Here is a 15,099-nt window from a genome sequence, read left to right as displayed (position 1 = left end):
TACCATTAAACTGTTAAACTATTTTGGTACTAATAAATGCTTTACATTTCTCCTAAATTTAGCCTGTCTTGCTCTGTGCTACAGCTACCACGTGTTGAGCTCAGGTTTCAATTTTTTAGACCTCACTGGACCTAGTAAAGAATAATGCCGTTATTACTTGAAGAGAGCTGCCATCCACTTGAACTAATAAAACACTTTCTCAAAGGGAAATTTTCATTGTAAGGGCATGTTTAGCATTAATCTTTTACAAGTCATGCTTTTCAATACTATGGCCTCTGCCTTATAGGCACTAAGGCCTACTTATGAGTGACATTAATATTTAATTTTAGGCCTGTCAAAGTGGCAGTTTTGAAACTGCACAGCCATGCTACAATGAAAGGTTTGCAGTCTTGTTGAACTTCTGCTGGTTGGTGGGACAATATTACCTTCAGACTACTAGTGGCATTTAAATTAGTGACCCTGGTCACACATTTTACCATATTTTGGGACTTAAAGGACAGTTACATTAGGTGTATACATCGATTTATCATCCTTTTGGGGTTAGAGGACATTCTCGGGGCTCTAGACAGGGGTGGTCCAGTGTGCATAGTCTATAAACCAGCATTAATCTATACCAAAAACTGAGGTTGACCATGCAAAAATAGCCATTTTCTTACAAGGACTATGAAAAGGTAGTTAAATTGAGAAAGGTGGCTTCAAAGACCTGTTCTGAGCTCACATCTCTATAGCGGCAAGGAGAGAAAATTTTCCACAATTCTAATGATGTGTTTTAAGAACTAATGAGGAAAAAAGTCACACATCAAGGCATCAACTGTTATGCAAAAAGATTATCACAACTCTATAGAATCTCAGTACATTATAACTTCTCAGGCTGTAGAGACATTATTTTTAAGGAACTGTTAAAAACAGTGGAAGAATGTTGACCCAGTGGTTACAAAAACTTCTTCTCCTACACTTTAACAATTATTTATATTTTAATCACTCTTTATAGTCTACAGTAACTGCATAGACAAGGACTAAATGCAATACCTGAACGAATATTCAACAATCAAAAGGTTTATGAGAGTGCCCAATCCACTGTCATTACAATTAATGAATATTGCAGTAATGCAACATTGAGTAGAGGTGTCATATTAAAGAAATATATGATTTATACAGGAGAGATGTAAAGCCTTGGGGATGACCACTTAGGATAGACACCCAAGCATTCTGGATCAAGAGAGGTGAAAACTTTGGTAGCATGAGCATTACCTATAACCGAAGATAATTGGATAACCTTCTCTACAGAACTTTTCAACCCTTTGAGCTCTACAAGTAGTAAATCACAAACAGGGTCTTTCATCATGAAATGTGTTTAGGCCAGAGGATGAGCCAAGAGAAGAATGACCAGATAAGAGATAGAAGCTTGAGGAGATCTTTGTTGAAGAGAAAGTGAAGAATAAATCCACAAGTTGACAAAGGGCAAGGTCCTGGGCCAGAATATGATGCCACCAGAGTCTTTCACAGATCTATCACAATGATGTGCATGAAATACTGGGACTATTTTTCATACAGATCTTATTATGTACGAAGCACCTGGATAAGGATACCTGAATAAGAGGGCTACCAGTTCATCTAACCTTCCAGCAGAGGTAATCATGACCAAAAACTAGGTTTGGAGAGACAAAGGCCCTCATTTCAACATTGGCGGTATTGACCACCTACTGCCGCAGCGACAGCTGGCAACATACCACCGCCGTGGCTACCAGCCGTCTACCTGTATCATGACTGTTAACAGTATTCCGCCAGAATGCGGGTGGAACACCGCCACCAGTCGTGGCGGTGGACGGCGGTAAGGCGGCGCTGCTGACAGCAGCACCGCCACGCCAGCAAAACACTGCCGACCGTATCAGGAGCACTGATATGGCCTGGCGGTGTTTTGCTAGTGGACGCTGCTGCTGACAGCAGCGCCACGGACCGTCTCCAGCCGGAGGACCCCCTGCAAGCAGATAAGTTGTGTTCTCCGACCAGAGAGGGTGTTGGGGGTTTTGTGTGTATGTGGGGGTGTATGTATCGATATCCGTGCATGCGTGTGGGAGTCGCATAGGATGCATGCATGAATGAATGATTGTGAGTATTGTATGTTGTGAATGCATGTGTGTGACAAGGTATGTTGGTGTGTGCTGCTGTGTGTGGGTATGTGTGTGTGCATGCATGGGTGGTGGTGAGTATGCGTGTGTGCATGTGTGTATATGGGTGAGCGTGTGTACATGTGCCGGGGTGACAGAAGAGGGAGGGGGAAGGTGAGGGAGGACTCTGGGTAGGAGGAGGGGGCCAGGAGAGACCCCTATCAGTGCCAGGGAACAGATTCCCTGGCACTGATAGTGCTTACCGCCATGGTTTTCATGGCGGTAAGTTTGGCACGAAAACCATGGTGGTAGGTCAGGTAGTAATCCCAAGGGTGCGATTGTGGCAGCCGCCGGGCTGGAGACCGAAGTCTCCAGCCCAGCGGCCCTTACCACCCTGGCGGTCGGTGTGTTAAAGTGGCGGATTTGGATGTCGGTAACCGCCATGGTCCAAATCCCAATTTTTAAACTGCCGACCTGTTGGTTGTATCACCGCCGCTTTAACACCGACCGCCAGGGTTGTAATGAGGGCCAAAGTCTTGATGGCAATCTTCTCTAGCAGCTCAAATGGAGGGCCCTTCAATGCATCCAAAACTAAAAGCAAATTCCAAGTGGGAAATTGGTGCAGAGGGGAAGGATGAGAATTCAAAACCCCCTTAAAGAAATAGGGAACTAAGCCCTGAGGGTCTGTCAGGTTACCCCACATGATGCTGTAAATGCTTTGATGAAGGCCATTTAAATACTGAGAGTGCAGATGCTAAGACCCATGGATGTTTCATTCTTCAGAAAAAAACATGACTTCAAACATGTTAGCAATAGAGGGATCCAAATGCCTTGCAGTATACCACTTATTAAAAGATACCCAGGCCCGTATTTATACTCCGTTTGCGCCGAATTAGCGTTGTTTTTTTAGACGCAAATTCGGCGCAAAACTAACGCCATATTTATACTTTGGCGTTAGACGCGTCTAGCGCCAAAGTATGGGCAAATAGCGTCATTTTTTTGCGTGAACGCCTTCCTTGCGTTAATGAGATGCAAGGAAGGCGTTCCCGTCTAAAAAAATGACGGCGACGCAAATGCGTCGTATTTATACTCCCGGGCAAAAATCACGCCCGGGAGTTGGCGGGTCAAAAAACCCCGCATTTGCGCCACTATTTAACGCCTGGGTCAGGGTAGGCGTTAAGGGGCCTGTGGGCTCAAAATGAGCCTACAGGTGCCCTCCCCTGCCCCCAGGGACCCCCTCTGCCACCCCTGCCCACCCCAGGAGGACACCCGAAGATGGAGGGACCCACCCCAGGGACATTCAGGTAAGTTCAGGTAAGTATAATTTTTTATTTTTTATATTTTTTTTTGGTGGCATAGGGGGGCCTTATTTGTGCCCCCCTACATGCCACTATGCCCAATGACCATGCCCAGGGGACATAAGTCCCCTGGGCATGGCCATTGGGCAAGGGGGCATGACTCCTGTCTTTACTAAGACAGGAGTCATTTAAATGGCGTCTGGGCGTCGAAAAAAATGGCGCAAATCGGGTTGAGGCGATTTTTTTGCCTCAACCTGACTTGCCCCATTTTAAGACGCCCTAATGCCATTTTCCCCCTACGCCGGCGCTGCCTGGTCTACGTGTTTTTTTTCCACGCACACCAGGCAGCGCCGGTCTGCTAGCGCCGGCTAACGCCATTCCATAAATACGGCTCCCGCATGGCGCTTCAGAATGGCGTTAGACGGCGCTAAATTTTTTGACGCTAAACTGCGTTAGCGCAGTTTTGCGTCAAAAAGTATAAATATGGGCCCCAGTGTGTGGAATAAGCTTGAAAAGTTGAAGATTTTCTCAATACTTTCAAGATAGAAACTGCATTGCCAGAAAGCCTCCTGTGTGTTAATTCCAACCTCTTAACCTCCAAGCCACTAGCTTTAGGTGACTTAGAACATCCTGCTGTAAAATCAGAGACAACGTAGTGGGTAGAGAAGTTTGAAGTCTCAATTTCTCCTCTGCCTTCAAGGCTCTCAGGAGAGGAAACCAACTTGAGAGTACCCACATTGGTGCAATTAAGATCACTGAGGTAGACTTCCTCCTAATCCTCAGGAGAAAACTGAGAAGTGGGAAAGACAGAAGGAAGGCAAGAACGGCACCTCCACAAAAGTGCATTAATTGCCATGGCTGTTTTTTCTTCAGTAAAGAACTTGCCCTGCTTGCAAATAAGTCTATCACAGGTAGCTCCCATTTTGGGACTCGCTGAGAGATCGTAAGGTGGAGATAAAAATATGTTGAAGATACCCGAGATCGACATAATCTGATTTTGTGCCCAGAGAAAAATTTTGTCGGAAACTTTTACTAAGGTGATCAATCTTATTCCTCTTGTTTGTTCAGTTAGGACTTAGTGGTCATATGCTTGTCCAAATCAGAACCACCTTCCTTGAGATCTGGTGAGAGAACGCCTTCAGGGCATGGAGAACAGCCACCAATTCTTTCCAGTTCAAAGATGTATTCCTCTGATCCAGAGACCATCCTCCTTGGACTTGTTGATGATTGAGCCATACTCACCAACCTGATAAAATGGCATCTGTGGTATAGTCCAGAAGAGGAGGAAGAGAAAATGGGATCCCTTTTAGAAGGTTTGCAAAACCCAGCCACCATGGAAGATGTTGCCGTACCTTGTGTGAAAGAATAACTAATCAAATGAGATTCAGAGAAAGAGGGTACCAAACAGTTAAGATGAATGTCATCAGCTTTTGTAGTTAGCATCTTGTCCACAGAATGAGAAACACTGTGGAAGCTGAATTTTCTTGCACTTGCAGGCAAGAAGATATTCTTTAAGATCACTAAAGAAGGAGAGATCTGATGTGAGACTGGATCTTCATCACTCTCACCTGAGGAAGGGTTAGAGCTCCTATAAATGTTTTGTCCTGAACTGAAGCCAACTGGCATTGTTCCAAGTTTCCAAGAACTCCATGTCTCAGCAACAAGTATAGAATCCATAAAGTGATGATGGATCAACTGTCCTCTAGCTGGTTAATTATTCAATGGTCCAGATAAGAGTTTAGGAAAATGCCTTCCAGATGAATCAAAGAACCCAGAGGAGCAAGCCCTTTATAAATACTCTTGGTGCAGATTTCAGGCCAAAAGGTTGGACTAAGAATTGGAAATGAAAATCTCCTACAGTGAAACTTAAGTATTTCTAATGTTCCAGAGCAATCGGAACATGCAGGTATAGATCCCTTAGATCGATTGTCATTTTGTAATCACTTTTTCTTATCAAAGGTATCAATGACTATAGAGTCATCATTTTTAAATGGATATTTTGTACCCATAAATTCTCTCCCTTGAGATCCAGGACTGTCCTGAAAGAACCTGATGCATTTTGAATAAGGAATAGATTGAAATGCACTCCTTTGCCCTGAACTGAAAAAAAACCTTTTACAATGGTTTTCTTGGAAATATCCTTGACACAGCACCTTTCTCACAGTGATTTTTGGTACTGGAACAGGAATGAGACCTGTCTCAAGACGGTCCTCTGTGAATTCTCTATGGTAGCCATTTAGGATTACACCCAGGACTCTCTGATCATTGACATCCTGCTCCCATGTATGAGCGAATTGATAAATTATTCCATCTACAGCCTTCATTTGTGTTGCAGAGATGTAATTCTCAGGAGCTCATTTTGGATGTTCCCAGCTGTTCAGAAGACTCTCTGTTCTTTCTGTTAGAGAAAGCTCTAACAGAATAATCTGTTTTAAGGAAAACAAGAAGAATGCCCCACTATTGCTGAGGACAAGGGAATGAGGTAGTCTTACCCTTGTAGGAAGGGCGTTCCTTTCCTTGGAAGATTTGGCAATCATTTCAAATAATTGATCACCAAAAACCTTCTTGCCATCAAAACATACTGTTAATTAAGAAGACCTTTCAGGTATCTCAGCTCTACAGTCTTAAACTATAGGTTCTGTCTCTTCACCACCACTGCACCAGAGGCTACTGCTGAAGATCTCAAGATGTCAGAAGAAATATCGGCCAATATTGGCTCTTCATTTTGGATATTCTCTTTGGACACAATAACATTTATTTTGAAAGAAGGAGACAATAAGGAATTGATTATAAAGTGCTTCCTGGACCGTCTCTTGTTTTCTTCAAATAACAATAAATGCAATAAATAGTGGACATTTCTGAACAAGTCGCTCCTTCCTGTATTGCTGGCACAAGCCCATTAAAGCTTTGAACCAAAGACTGAGAAAAGTAAGCACCATAGTTTGATGAACTTAGCGCAAGGTTCTATCCCCTTGTCAGCTGAGTCAGCTGGGACCTCTTCTCTCCCTATGTATATCCCAGTAGTGTTAGGCAGAATGTTCTCTTTGGCAAAGTTGTCCTCTTCAGAGGAGCAGTGGCTTACTTCCTAGCTCTTTTAGGCTTTTTCTCTCTGGCTTTGGAAACCATAGACTCAATCACTTTCTGCACTTCCTCAGCAGACATGAGAAATGGCGCTTGTGGTGGAGGAGTGTCAGGAGCTCTACTTCTCCTAGATGGAATGGGACCTTCCTATCCATTGAAACGTAATTGCACCAAGAACGACAACTATTTTTTGGAAGCCAAGACTCCAATGTCCAAATTGATCAAAAGAGGCTATCCATATAGAATGGTTAAAAGATCCCTGAAATGTGCCTGGTATTACAATGGACAAGACGTATTCCAGGTCAAAGAGAAAGCTGTTTACTCTCGTATGACTAGAGTTAAAACGTTTGGTTCAGAGTCAAATGGAATTAAAAAGATTATTTTAAAAAATTGGCACTTATTAGCCTTTCTTGATATTCCACTTGATAAACCATTATTTGCCTTCAAAAGGGGTAACAATTTGAGAGACAGTCTTGTGAGGGCCCACATTGAACCAGATACATGCACACTGAGTAACATCTGAGGGCTAACACTAAGGGTTGGACAGTACCCGTGTGGGAATTGCAGTGCATGTGCTACCAATAAAATTTTTAAAATATGTTGTCTAAATGAGAGAACTTGGCAGCTGAATATTCTTTCTAATTGTGGCTCTAAAAATGTTATTTACTGTATTCAATGCCCATATTCTTTGTTTTACATTGGTAAAACAACTCAGGAGGTCAGAAAACTGATTATTCAACATCAATCACAAATACGGTGTAATGTTGTGTATGTTCCTATGATGGAACATTACAATCTTATGAGACATGCCCCCAACGATATGCACTGGTTTGTATTTAATGTTATAAAACCCTTGAAAAGACGTGTAAATGTGGACCAACTGTTGACCATTAAAGAGAACTGATGGATTTGGCTTGCAGATACAGTTAAAAAAGGTCTGAATCAACAGGTGGAATGGCAGATACTAGCAACATCGTAGATAGACTATCTTGAAAGGAACAGTTATTGTGATGTATTCCACATAGACAGTTATGGATCTTAACTGCCTTTCATTGTTCTGTGCCTGCATTTGTGGACACTGAATCGATATCTAGCAGCTCTGCTAGAGAGGGTCTGGTCCCTTTCAGGGTATCCTATTGTGTCCTTTTCTTTCTTATGGTTGGTATTTGTGCGATGAGCCCCTTTATCTGTACTTTCATTTGTGACACTTATTTGTATTGGTTGTTGTGGTTGATGGCAAATATTGCCCTGGCAATAATTGGTTGGGTCTTTTCTATGTGTTCTATGGATAAGCTAGAATCTAGGGCTCCCTACAGCAGGGTTGTGAAAGTAGATCTAGTATTGGAGAATATTTAGATGGGCCATAATTACATTTAAAGATGGCTGCCACAGTTACTGCATTGGCCATGTGACCAGTGACTACCTGAATGCTCTGTACTAGGGAGACAGACAGCTTGTCAATCTTACTAACATGGACTGAGCTGATGGTCCACATGGATATTTTATTTATTAACTTATTGAGGTCAACAACAGTATACTTACTGTAATTACAACAGTTTCCAAACTCATGGTAATAGTTAGCCATTTTTACCGGTTTAAGATGGCCGCCCTAGTCACTGGAATGGTCACATGACCTTTCCCTTCCTTAGTTAAACTAACCGGGAAGGCCAGCAATGTTTGATTCTGACTTGCATGTGTTGGGTGGATCTGGATGTAGACAGACGCCAGTGGTCCCTTATTTAAAAGGTATGAGTACACTGCAATGGAGGCAGAGTTTTTCTAGAGTTTATGTTGTATGACTGTTCTATATTTTAATCTTTGTAGATTTGTTTATCTGGGCTTGTAGGTTGAAGGCCCCTGGTGTGTTCCTACAGAGGCTATTTTTGCAACCTGTTTTAAGTAGCATACTATAGCTATTCTAGTTGGGAGCCAAACACAGTGTACTTTATGGTGCACGTTTGCTATGTTTTTTTAAAGTATTTTTTTAACTTTTCTTGGCATATAGGTGGTGGCTTATACTATTATCCACACCTGTGTTTTGGTGTTTTTTGTTCAACAGACGGTACATATGGTGTGATTTAATAGATTGCACATACTGTTTTTTAATTATTTTTTCCTATGTGTAAATATTATTTAACAACACTGAGTCCTGATGATGGTATGATGGACCTCTGACTGCCGCTACAGGCCGAAATATCAACATTACCTTCTCATTTGACAAGTTGAATTGAAAGTCCATGATATTGCTTGAACTGCGACTGAAAACCAGGAAATTCTTGTGCAGAACTGTGTCTAACCCCTTCCTGGATCTGCAGTTGGGATTCAATCTTATTATCTAGAGGGGTTATGTATAGTGTTGTTGTTTATGAAATGGACGTTCATTGGAATTGTTGTACATTCTTTTTAACTTCCTGAATCCTATTGAGTAATGTATTGGATTTTTCCAGTATGGAATTGTCGTATTCATTAATTGAAGACTGGATAATATGTACGCATAATATATCTAAATAATTCCTCTGGGAGCATGTTTAAGAGATGTTGTCTGTACCCAGTTCCTAAGGGAATACTGGGTTGCCCCTAACTGTGTTCATTCACTTCTAGAAAGAGAGCATTTCTCTGTGCTTATGACTGGTGTTTTGCAGCTTCACTCCAATCTATGTCTGGGGCAGAGTGACAGCTGGGCTTTGTGCATACTTTTCAGACAGCCTGTACACAGGGAGTTTGGAGGTGTCACAGAGGTGCATCTGCAATTTGAATGGACTTCCTAGGTTGGGAGAAGGGGAGGTGGGGCACAACTGCATTTGTAAAGGTTGTGCCCTGGCCTCACACAAAGGACACGTTTACCCCCAACTGGAGCCTGTGCTGGAGGGAACACTCCTAGAACCAGTTGGAACTGGTTGGAACCTCTTCTCCCCCTCTTTGAAATTGCATTGCAAAACTGAGGATTTTCTCCATATAAAACGCAAAAGAAACACACTTGGAGAAATGGACACAGAATGCTGCTGGAGGGGCTCACCATGAACTGTTTTGGACTGCTGCTGCTGTGCTGACCTGTGACCAGCTGAGTCACTAGGAGACCTGCTGGCATACCCCTGGTGCTGGCCTGCTTTGTGGGCCCTACTGCCTTGTGCTCCACTTGTGTCCTCCAGGGGCTTGGTGCTGTGTCCCATGCCCCCTGCAGCTATTTGTTTTTCTGCATGAGGATGTGCTGTGAAGCTCCTGTGCATGAGCCTAAGTGTCTGAGGAGCGCTTCACTTTATTCCGCTAGTGCCTTGAGAGCGTTCATCCTTTGTTTTATTTACTAAGCACCTAGAGAGCACTTTTCCTGGGATTGCTGATGGAGAAAATCACTGCTGCAACCCGGACAGCATGTTTTTTCTGAGCGAGTCCGAAGTGCGCTGTGTTTGTTGCCCCTGGGGCACGAGGAAACGAAGCCTGGAGAGAGGGGGCTCCTAGAGGTGCCCGATGGCAAGGCGTGTGAAAAAGAGGACCCCAATGGCAATTGCAGGCCCTTCCTTTGGTCCAAGTTCACATCAGCGGCCCGAGACGGAAGAAGTGGGTCTCTCCTTGTGTGGGAGGCCTGCTGCCCAGGGCCATGTGGGACCACAGGAGCTGCCGTGGTCACGACACCCCCCTGGAGGAGTGCTCAACCCACCACGCCTGCCTGTCTTCCAGAGGAGATTATCACTGCCGGCTGGGAAGGTGAGTCAGCCTCCCAGCCCTGAGCAGGTTTGAGGCCAGACTATTGCATTAAGCAGGAGGCACATGGCCTCTCTGGATACAGGTGGGCTGTGCAAGCCTCCCCTAGCCTTGTCAGGATGTTTCTGTTGCTCAAGTTGGCCCAGTGTCAGTGTAGGAGTGGGGTCGCCTCCAGTCTCTGTGTGCTTTCCCTGTTGTTCTTTCCCTTTCCGTCCCCTTGGTAACATTCGGGGGATCGCAGGGGCCTTGACTGTGGGGGAATTACATAGCGTGACAGACTGGGGCCTCATCGCAAGCCCCGTCCCACTGAGGGCAATTTTTTTGGGGTCCCACAGCAATCAGAGCAGAGGAGCTCCCGGATAGGGACAGGAATGTCCCTGTTTTCCCTAGGGCATGGTAGCCCTGATAATCTGGTTGGGCTGACATAGGCCCATAGGAGCACTGGGTGTCCTAGATATCTAGGATGGTTCCGTCTGTTCCTCTGATGTTTCCTTGGTAGGGGCATTCATGGTGTTGCTGCCACCCTTATGCCAGGGGAACTCCATGCTCATGTGTTAATCCTGCATTCACTTTCTTTTCTGATGTTCCTTTTATGGGCATTTATGATGGCGCGTTTACTAAGGCAAGTGCATTTTTAGTGTCATATTTACTATGACCCATGCATTAATGATAATATGTTTTCATTACTTGCCACGTGTTTTATGATGTTTCTTTTATGGGCATTTATGATGATTATATGACATGTGCATTATTTTAGTAATGTTTTCCTGACTGGCTTATGTTGCAGAACAATCAGTAACTTATGTGTTTTATGTGACTACTGCTGGCGTTCGCAGAGTGATAGTACTGTGCAATGTTCTGAAAACTGCTTGGGTAGCAGGGTATTACTGACATGTTGTGTTTGGTCTAATGATGTTGTGTATAATACAGTTTATTTTTATATAACTTGGTGTTGTGTTTCCTTTGTGGTGGGGATAGTGTGTCATGTGTGTTGTGTGTGTTGCGCATACGATTTACACATTGCCTCTGGGATAGGCCTGACGGCTTATGCCAAGCCACAAAGGGGGTGAGCAGGGGTTATCTTGGGTGTGTAACTCCCTTGCCCAGACTAGAGTGGGTGGGTTCTTCCTGGCTTAGGTGAATACTCTCACCAACCAGAAACCCCATTTCTAAGTGTTAAAAACAGTAACCCACTTACCTAGCTACATAAAATAAAATTCTGTCACCAGCATATTACATGATGTGCTTTGCAGGAGACATGTTAACCCTCAATGCTACTTTGATTCAAAACTGTGACTAGAAAAAACAGAGACCTATTCAGCAGTTGTGCTAATTTCCAGTGTTATCTTTCCCTTATTTTTATTCCCTGAGATTTTCTGGGCACACAAGGATGTATACATCATGTGACTTAACCCCATAAGATATTTTAAAATGCTGAATTTGCAAGCAATTGAGCAGAATAGATTTAGTCCACATTTCCCCTTGTTGCTAATTTCTTTGTGGCACAGTTCTTGAAAAATAAGTGTATAAATTGAGGTCCAGATTTTGCTTTAGAGTTGCATTACTTGATTGGCCCAAACCTGACACAAAGTCTCATTTGTTAAATCCAGTAAAGTGCTCAATGTACTCATGATAGACCTGCTAAACATATGTGTGAGAGCTTAAGTCATGATGTCACTTCTTGTGATATCACTTCCTGTGAGGTCATAGATTGTGATGCCACTTCCTAGTTATGTTACATCCTGTGAAGCCATGTGCAATGTAGTGCGCTGTGATGTCACGCTCTGTGATCTGACATGCCAAGATGTCACTTGCACATTGCCTAACTTGGTTAGTCCCTCCTCTTCTCTTTTTGTGTCTCGTGCCCTGACAGAAGTGGCAAATAGACATACAGTGACCATAAAAAAAGTCTCGATGCAAAGGGAAAGTGTTAGTGATGAACGTTGTAGAAAGTAGCTACATAACAAAAGCACAATTTTCTTTTACACGACATTGATTCGGTGTTCCTAAATATATTGTGAATTGTTACCTGTCGTGAAAGTTTCAAATAGCGAAATTTGCAACTTGAGTAAAATACCTTAATTCAATAGGTACATCTAAATATACAACTTTTTGCACCATGCAGTTCAATGAGAAAAAGAAAACGTTTCCTCGATCCGCGCCCCCATATTACACAAATATAGTTTAAAAAATGCATAAAGCATCCTCAACACAACAGAAATTCTGTAGATGGAATTATGGCTTTTCTTTTTCTGTCCTACTCGTGTGTCAGCCCACCAGATCAAATCTAACCTGGCATTTTGAAAATGTGCAGTGTGTACGAATCCATTTCATTTTAGCTGGGTGAAGGTATATCAAATAATGATGTGTTCTTTAAAGTTTCAGACATACTATTACAATCATTTTTTCTACCGCCATTGCATTGATTGGTTTCATACGAAGTGTAATAACCTCACCTCAACTATTGAGAAGTGTGGATGTGTATTAGTTACAGGTTAGAGTAAAAGGCTGGCATTCTGACGGCTAAGGTTCTGGCCCTGCTGAGGTTGCATATTGCTATTTTGGACTTTCGAAAACCTATTAGTGGGACCTTAGAGCTCCAGCCTGTCTTTTTGAATGTCAGCTCTAAATGTTAAAATAATTTCCTTAGTCAAGTACACATATCAGCAGAATGCTGCAGCACCCTAACAGCACTGGCGAACTAGCGTGAACTGTGAAATGTAACCAAGTCGCGGGCTGCTTCATCAGGCGTAATGATGCTCTTTTTATAGGAAAAGTTACAGCACTTAAGAATGACGTTTTTGCGCTGAGACTTAGCATAAATCCACTAAAATATCAACACATCAGATGAGTTACAACAATATGACTCAGAAGACATTATCTGAGTTTTGTTTACTAGATGTAGGGAACATTCCAAGGTGTCAAATAAGTCACAAAAAACAACGAATAAAGAGGCGCGTTGACCTTATTCACAGAAACGTCTTGAGAAATACAAAGGCAGTCACACAAAAATTAGACAGATCCGTTGGGCAGAAGAGTGCAGTGACATGACATTCCTTTGAGACGCAGAGATTCCTGGCATGCTGATGGCAAGGCGGGCGGATGGAAGAAGGCATCGGTGTTGTGGGGCCCTGGATTCCTTTTAAAGAATCAATTGCCTTTGGCATGGTTTTTGCGACAGTTATCGGTCTCATCACAGGTAAGGCCATCTACAAAGAAAATAAGCACTTATAAATGCAGAACAAAAAAATGAAACGTTAATAAAATGCAAATAATTATTGATATAATGTTATCTAGAATAACCACGTGCCATCCAAACGAACAAATACTTTGCAAAAAAAAATCAGTTACAGGTTTCAGTACTTCAGTGAGCTAAGACTATGCAGAGCCCCATTAACAAATGCATTTTCAGCATAACCCTATTTTACAGGTAAAAATACCTATATTTATGCCTGCTAGGAATTTGCAAAAAGATTCAGGCGCAAATGGATTTATCATTGCCGATTTTCCTGCAGCAAGCGTGGAGAAATCTGCAGTAGTAAATTCCTTACAAGCAAGTGAGCTTTAGAAAGGGTTCGCTTGTGATCAAAAACCTTAAACTTTTGTGTTTGTGACCACCCAAAATGTGACCCAACCCTTTTCCTCCTCGCCAATGGTAGGAAATGTAATCCAGACAATGGTTTCTGTAACTTCTTTTCATGATGGGAAAAGATCACTCTCATATTTGGTCGGGCTGTAGGTAAAGGGTTTTCCTGTAGACAATTATTTTCCCAGCGGAGAAGAAAAAGGGATGTTTGTAAAGGTGGTTCAATTCCCACCGTGCTTAAATCCTTGTAATGTAGATTCCTGCATAGGGGAAGATAGAGCTTGTAAAATACATCATACTACATTCTGAGAAGTAACTCTTGCGAACCTGTACCTGGTGCTGCTTTCCAGGCAAATTACTGGGAATGCCAGTGATTAAGGATATCAGGCCCCACGGGTTTTTATACCCTGATAGCTTTATCTACACTCATCAAGACTGAAATAGACGACATGTCCTAATGAGTATTTATTTGCCATTAGAAACATGTAAATGTCCTAAGTTATTTTTTGCCTATTTCCGAAACAGCGTTTTATGTTAAACTATGCTAAAAAATGTACGTACAAAGAAAAAATGATGGCTTATTTAAACTCACCAAGATAGCAATACCATTCAAGACAAGACCAAAAGGTTTCTCGCTGAATAGAATGCATTTAGGTAAATTAAACATCATACTTTAATCATTAAAGGGATACATTCTGGAAATATCAGACAATAGCACCTCAAGGGCATTATTTCTAGTACTTAAAAAGGGAGAGCAGAGACGCAGACACGCACCTCATGTTGTTCACTCACCAGGAGGCACCAGGAGGTGGAGCTCCCCGCGCGGAGCCGCCGAAGCCGAAAGTGAAAGTGAACGGCTGCAGGGCGGTAAGGGTCTGTACGAGGACCGAGGACCAAGAAGGGCGTTTACGTGACATCGGCCCTCCCAGCCTCCTGGCCCTCCGGCCCCGTTTTTTGCAGGAGCAACTGTGTTTGTGGAGCAGCGCATCGGTGTTGTGACTTCCTTGCTGGATTTCCTGCCAGCCCTCCTCTGCTCTACTGCCTGGTTTGTCTCTGGTTCCTTTGGCAGTTGCTGCTGGTTGCTGCTGGTCCCTGGTACCTGACCCCTGGACTCCTGGACCACTGGACCTGTTCATACAGGGACTCCCGGGCTGGAGGGGGCACGCACTCCACAACAGATGGACCCTTGGCGGCCGAACAAGAGGATTCTGGGCCTGGGTCAACATTGGACTTTTTAGGACTTCTCAGGACTGCCTGGGCGGGAACAACACAGGAGCAATATTGGAGCTATATAGGAGCTACACAGAATACGGTGGCTTCAGGCAAG

Source organism: Pleurodeles waltl, chromosome 5 (genome assembly GCF_031143425.1).
Source record: "Pleurodeles waltl isolate 20211129_DDA chromosome 5, aPleWal1.hap1.20221129, whole genome shotgun sequence".
Classification (NCBI taxonomy): Eukaryota; Metazoa; Chordata; class Amphibia; order Caudata; family Salamandridae; genus Pleurodeles; species Pleurodeles waltl.
This window is presented reverse-complemented; position numbering follows the sequence as displayed.